Below are 6,324 nucleotides of genomic sequence, written 5' to 3' on the forward strand. Positions count from 1 at the left end.
CCTGGGGCCATCCTTTCTGTTTGAAAATTATTTTAAAGTTCCTGGGATGGGTCAAAAGTACAATCAATAGAAGATAGCTTTGAAAATGGATGGATGTGGGTCCGAAGCTCAAGTTTAAAATTCTTTTTTTTCTACCTGAGTAACCAAGGATGTTATTCTCTTGTCTAAAACTCTGGTTATTCATTAATGGGCTGTAAATACTCTTTTGTGAGCTGAGAAAGAATTTTATGAGACTCCTGTACAACAGAACCTCATACATACAGATGGTTGGTTCAATAAAGTTATTCTATAGTTTTCTTTCTTGCCACTTTGCCACCTACATTTCCTAAATTTTTATCTTCCAGTCTTGCATTCCCTTCATTCTCACTCTCAGCAAATTATCTTGCCTTCTATATCACAGAGAAATATCTACCAGGTATAAGCTTTGTCAGATTAACTAATTCTTTAATGGCAAGCATGTATTCTTAGGCAGTAGCCCAATTCTGAATATGTGTAACCTGTTACTATTTTGAAGGTACAACACACCACCTGGATAAGTGATTCTTAAATTGTGTCACCTAGACTACTTTAATCAACATGAACTAGACTGTTAACATGAAGATACTTGCTCCCACTTTAGAACTTGTGAATCTGCTTCTCTGAGGATGAGACCCTGTAATATGTATTTTTAGCCAGCTTCCAAGAAATTTGAGAGTAAGTACATTTAAAATGCAGAGTTATGCATTTTCCACTTACCAGAAGACTAACATAATGGCTGGTACATGGATAACACTCAAACATATTTGAATAAAAAGCAAGATAAAACAAATGGAAATCTCTGTAATTTCTGGCAGGAAAAAAATTTTATTAAACTCACCACAAATTGCATAGCTAGGTTTTGGTATTTACTCTTTCAACAAGTCTGTGTGCTTAAAACAGGCAGAGCTGATAGGTTTTGTAAGGAGACTACTTGTCAAGTGCACCGCCTCAGGACTTTTGCATCTGCTGCTTTGTCTTCCTGGAATTTTATTCCTTTACTCACAGGCTTGGTCTCTAAAAAACCCTCCTCCAACCTTTGCTCAAGTAGAATTTCCTAATCAGATCTTCCTCAAGTCCGTCTTTTTAAAATTGTGACTACATTTTTACCCAGAGTTCTATTTTAATTTTTTTTTTATTTTTTTAGTAGAGACAACCCTTGGTTGACCTCACAGATTACAAAGACCTTGTCAGCTTACAAGCTCTTATTATTATTATTTTATTTTTTACACCTACAGCACCTGTTCTTAGTAGGTAGTCTCCCATCCAAGTATTAACCAGGACCGACCCTGCTTAGCTTCCAAGATCAGAAGGGATTGGGCTTGTTCAGGGTAGCATGGCCATAGACAGAGACTTCATACCAGGATTTACTTTTAATTTTTTAATTTAATTTAATTTGATTAATTTATATTTTAAAATACTTACAGTATATGGTCTTCCTAGGTAGTCTCCTATCCAAGTACTAAACAAGCCCGACCCTGCTTAGCTTCTGAGATCAGAAGAGATCTCACACTTTCAGGGTGGCATGGCCATAGATCCTTATCCAGAGTTCTTGATCCACCTTCCATGGTTTATTTCTGTCAAAGCACTTATTATTTTATAATATAAAAATAATTTATTTATCTTATTACACGTCTCACCTAGCTGGATTATAAACTCCATGATGACAGTGCTTTAGTTGGCTTTGTTCATTGCTTTAGCTTAAGTGTCTATAATAGTACCTAATGCATAAGTGCTCGATAAACATTTTTTGACTAATCTAATATGAAAGTTTTTAACCTTCACTTATCTGTGTTTGGCATCCTATAGAATTTATCTGAATGATATATAACTCAAGTAATTTTTCTCCCTTAGAGTTTGAGTTATTAGATGATGAAAAACAACATGTTTAATTCTGCAAATTCAGATAAAGTTTACATGTGAATCAAAAAGTATATTTTTGATACCAAGGCCCACATGAACCACAATGAGGAAACATAATGACAAATAAAATGATGTAAACATGAAAACATTGGGACTTAATAATAATTGAGCCATGAAGTTGACATTTTTTAAATTCATGTTCAGCCATGGAAAAGTATATTACCTAAATATCGTAGGTTAAAAAAAATAAGATTAGAAGAATAGCGTTGAGGGCAGTCCTTCAAAAGCTCTTAAGAACTATAAGAGCATTCCCTTAAACGTTCTTATGATAAGAGGATGCTTTTTTTCCTGACGGATTTCCTGGTGTATTTCAATTTAAATATTTTTGACACTTAAAATATATATATGAAATTTGAAGAGTTAGGAGGTACATTAAACTTTTTAGTTTAGATTTATGGTAGAATGTTAGATACTTCTGCCTGCTCTCTCCTCTTATTTGATTATCGCTGTGTACTGCTCTCCATTCTATTCTCATTTCTCACTCTCTCTGCTACCATCCTAAATCAAACCACCTTCATCTTCTAGACAATATTTACAAGTTATTCAAACTTCACACGAAAAATTTTAAAAAGTGTTAAAGAGTTTTTCTTTTTGCCTTTCTGATCACACGACTTGGTCCTAGCATTCTGGAAACACAAATCTGCTTCAGGATCTAGGGACTGGGCTGTGTAGATTAAGATTTGTTGCAGATGGAGAAATATGGTAAATATTGCTCTTAGAACCTTCATGAGGGGATTTTGCAGTGAGACAATTGGTTGGTAGTGAGTTTTGTGGAGAAAGAATAATCCGAATACTTTCATTTCCACCTTCAACTTTACAAAGGTCAAGGGTTTATTTCACAATGTTTTCTATTGCTGAAAAAAGTTCTTCCATGTGTGGCAATGAATGTTGCATCCTGGTGTTAGGAGGATTTGACAGAGTCAGGAAGTAATCTGAAAATCTATCTTTTTCTGAAGTAGAATTTAGGAAGGAAGGAGGAAATGAGAAGACCAGAGAAAGAAGAGAATCTGAAAATCACCTCACTCCCTTCTTCATTTCCTACTCCCATGAGGTCACCCAGCTAGCCTGTACCTTGGAATATCCAAAATATGCTTTAGGGAAAGAATCAGAGACTAGGGAGGAAAGTTTAATGAGAAACTAGGTGTTTTTATCTAAGAGAGATTAATCAACAAAGGAATTGTATTTATCAGTTCTAATTAATCTTTAGGCAGAATCAAGATTTTAGTTATTTCTTGTCCCTGCTGAACATTGGGTAAGAGATAAGAGGAAGTTAAAGATGAATATAAAAACCTATAGACAAGTAACATAACCTATAAATTTGTATGTTCATTTGTAATGTTGTTTTAATTAAATTCTGTGATCTAAATTGAATGATCTCAATCCTATGTTTAAAACTCTGATGTTTTTCCCTCAGTATAACATAAAAAAGTCTTAAAATGCTAGGCATGAGGTCCACAGAATCTGGCCTTTGCTTATTTAGATGATAACATCTTGCTCCAACTTCTGCCTGGGCCACAGGTCTCCAACAGATTATTTCAATTCTTTAAATGTGCCAAACACTTTGCAGTGTAGGGTCTGCCTAGAGCATTCCCCTTTCCATTTTTTCATCTGTCTACTCTAAGGTATTATCTGGTGCTTACCTGAAATGCCATTCTCTCTGAGATTTTACATAATTTCTCAATCTATAATGGCTCTGATCTGATTATTATATATTTTTTAGCATTCTCTCCTTACCTACCTAGCACTGTAATATTCTGTAATTATATACTTTTTATGTATATCTGTTTCATGTCTGTAAGTTCCATGTGTTTGAGAACTGCATCCATTTTATTTATTCATCACTACTTATAGCCTGGCACATAGTAGATATTCCATATTTTTAGAAAATTAAAACTTTAAATGTTTTATTTTATGAACACTAGGCAAAAATTGTTTTCAAAGCAGCTTTGACATTTGCTTTACCATGTCCCTTTGGTTATAACATTAATATTTTGTATTTATTTATTTGTTTATCTGTCTAGTCTAGCTTTGACGTGAGTGATTTTAACCTTCAATAAAGTTTCTTAAGTGAACTGGATTTTTAAATTTATATAGTCTTCTTTTGGAATGGGGATAAACAAAGGATAATAAATTAATTATGAACTACAACTAAATGAAAGCCATTGCATTCTCATCACTAACTCACTTATACCACTACAATTTTAAACACTGTAAGCTAAGCTCTTAGAGGGTCTCTTAAATCCCAGAGGGGGAAAAGGTATTGTGTAGATAAAAGGAGTATGATTAACATTTTTACTGTTATATTAATATGACGATTTGTTCTTGAAGAAATGAAAAACAGGGCATTTTGATATATCAGAATGTAACTGATATCAACTCAAGGTGTAGATGGGTTTGAGTATTATGGTGAGATTACAAGTATAGATTCACCTAGACCTTAATGGTGAATTTTTGTTATTAACATCACAATGCTTCTGGCTTTGAAATTTAGAAGTAGTAACTGCTGGGTCACCAGATTCCCTCCTTGCCATACCCCATCATTAGCTCAGGTAATCTAATTTTCTGAACTTTGGAAACATCTGTTATAAAATAGGGATACTCATAACTGGCTTTAGAATTGTTCATATATATAAAGTACTAAATGCTGTCTTCTCATAGTAAGTACTCACCTAATGGCAGTTATTTTAAAGCACAGAGCTGCTCTTGGCACATAGTGAGTGCATAATTATTTTGTGATATAGAGTTCTGCCTCTGAGTCCTTATGAGGCCTGTATAAATAAAACACATTATATGATTGCTTTCTCTTAACTTTTCATTATTTGGGACATCACGTGAAAAGTGATTTTCTTTTTATCTCTTCCCAACCCCACAGAATAACAACTAAACTGCAGATGTATTGGTAAATGACTATCGCTTACGCGTGTCTACCCCAAATGGTAAAAAACATATTAAACGGGGGTCAAGCATGGTGTCCTGCATACACCAGGAGCTCAATATGGATTTGCTGGTTGGTTAGCAGGCACCATTTTAAAACATTTATTTTTCAGATTTAACCTTTTAATTTTTCTCTTAAGAGTTCTCTGTCTCTCTTATATACTTTAATATTGCTTGTGCTCATTTTTTTTCCATTTAAAAACTTTGATAGTTTCTGATTTAACTCTATTTCAGGATTATCCCCGTTGTTAAGACATATTATAGATATCTCAATATCCTTTCAAATTATGCCAAAGAAATAAGTCATGTGATTCTGTACACAAATACATGCTAAACAACCATTTTATATTTGAATAACTTAAAAGATCTTTAAAAAATTAATAATGATATTAATTGTCCACCAGCTGGGAATTTGCAATGTCATCGATGTAACCTGATCAGTCACCTCAGTTCAGATGAACCATTCTGCATATAAATATATTGCTGACATAGGCACTTGGAATTTAAAAACTCATTTAACATTTTAATCAAATACTGTTAGTTATAATAGAAAATCCATATGTACAATTAAGTATTAGAGCCTTTTTTCAATGTATATATTGCAACTTTAAAATCTTTGTATCTACTTTCTACTATGTCAAAATAGTCCTGTGTAAAGTTTTGTAATCTTACTCTGTTATTTTTGAGTTTTCACTCAGACATTGAAAACTGATCTCTAACAAATACATAAAGTGTTTGGGCAGAAGGATTATTAAATGTGAGTCTATATTAAATAAACTGCTCTAAAAAATTTTCTCTCTGAATATTGTGATATTGAAGAAGGTTGGTTACATAAAGAGGGTTATTTGGCAAGTATAAACAAAATAATCAGCAACTAGAGGATTACTCCATGTCATTATTGGACCTATTAAAATTATATACAGGAAATTCTCACTTTCATTACTGTTTTCTTCAACTCTGCGCAAGAGATTCATGGACATATCACTTTCACATGTCCTTAAATTTTTGACTCTACCGCGATTCTGATTACTTTTAATGAAATTGCACTGAATTAAAAAAAAAATACTTTCACATAATTTGTTTTTTATGATACTTAGTAAAACATCAAGATACGCACCTAAACTTTGGGTTTTCCGTACTTTCTTGACTATTATAAAATAAAGCTACAAAACAAGACCCTAGTGGAGTAAATACATAGAAATTTTCTGATCTTATGTGAATAGCAGACAAGAAGACTATATTGGGGTGTTAACCACATGAGTTTATCACAAATAAGGCATTGGTCATATTTTCCAAACAAAACTCTGAGAAATGTTTTACTAAGAACAAATTCAAGGATAAATTTCTCAAAATGTATATTTCTCCAAGAAATCAAAAGGAGCTTGAAAGTAGAGGACCTAAGGGAATTTATTTCAAAATGAAAATTAAGTATCGACTATCCTTTAGGTTAAG

General features: G+C 32.9%; 2 pseudogenes; both read right to left on the bottom strand.

Moving 5' to 3' along the window:
• Positions 1–1,244: 1,244 nt before the first annotated feature.
• On the bottom strand, positions 1,245–1,363 carry LOC118605400 (annotated as a pseudogene).
• A 70-nt stretch (positions 1,364–1,433) lies between these two features.
• LOC118605389 lies at positions 1,434–1,552 on the bottom strand (annotated as a pseudogene).
• Between the last annotated feature and the right edge of the window lie 4,772 nt (positions 1,553–6,324).

The sequence above is a fragment of the Rousettus aegyptiacus genome, unplaced genomic scaffold (genome assembly GCF_014176215.1).
Source record: "Rousettus aegyptiacus isolate mRouAeg1 unplaced genomic scaffold, mRouAeg1.p scaffold_m13_p_1, whole genome shotgun sequence".
NCBI lineage: Eukaryota > Metazoa > Chordata > Mammalia > Chiroptera > Pteropodidae > Rousettus > Rousettus aegyptiacus.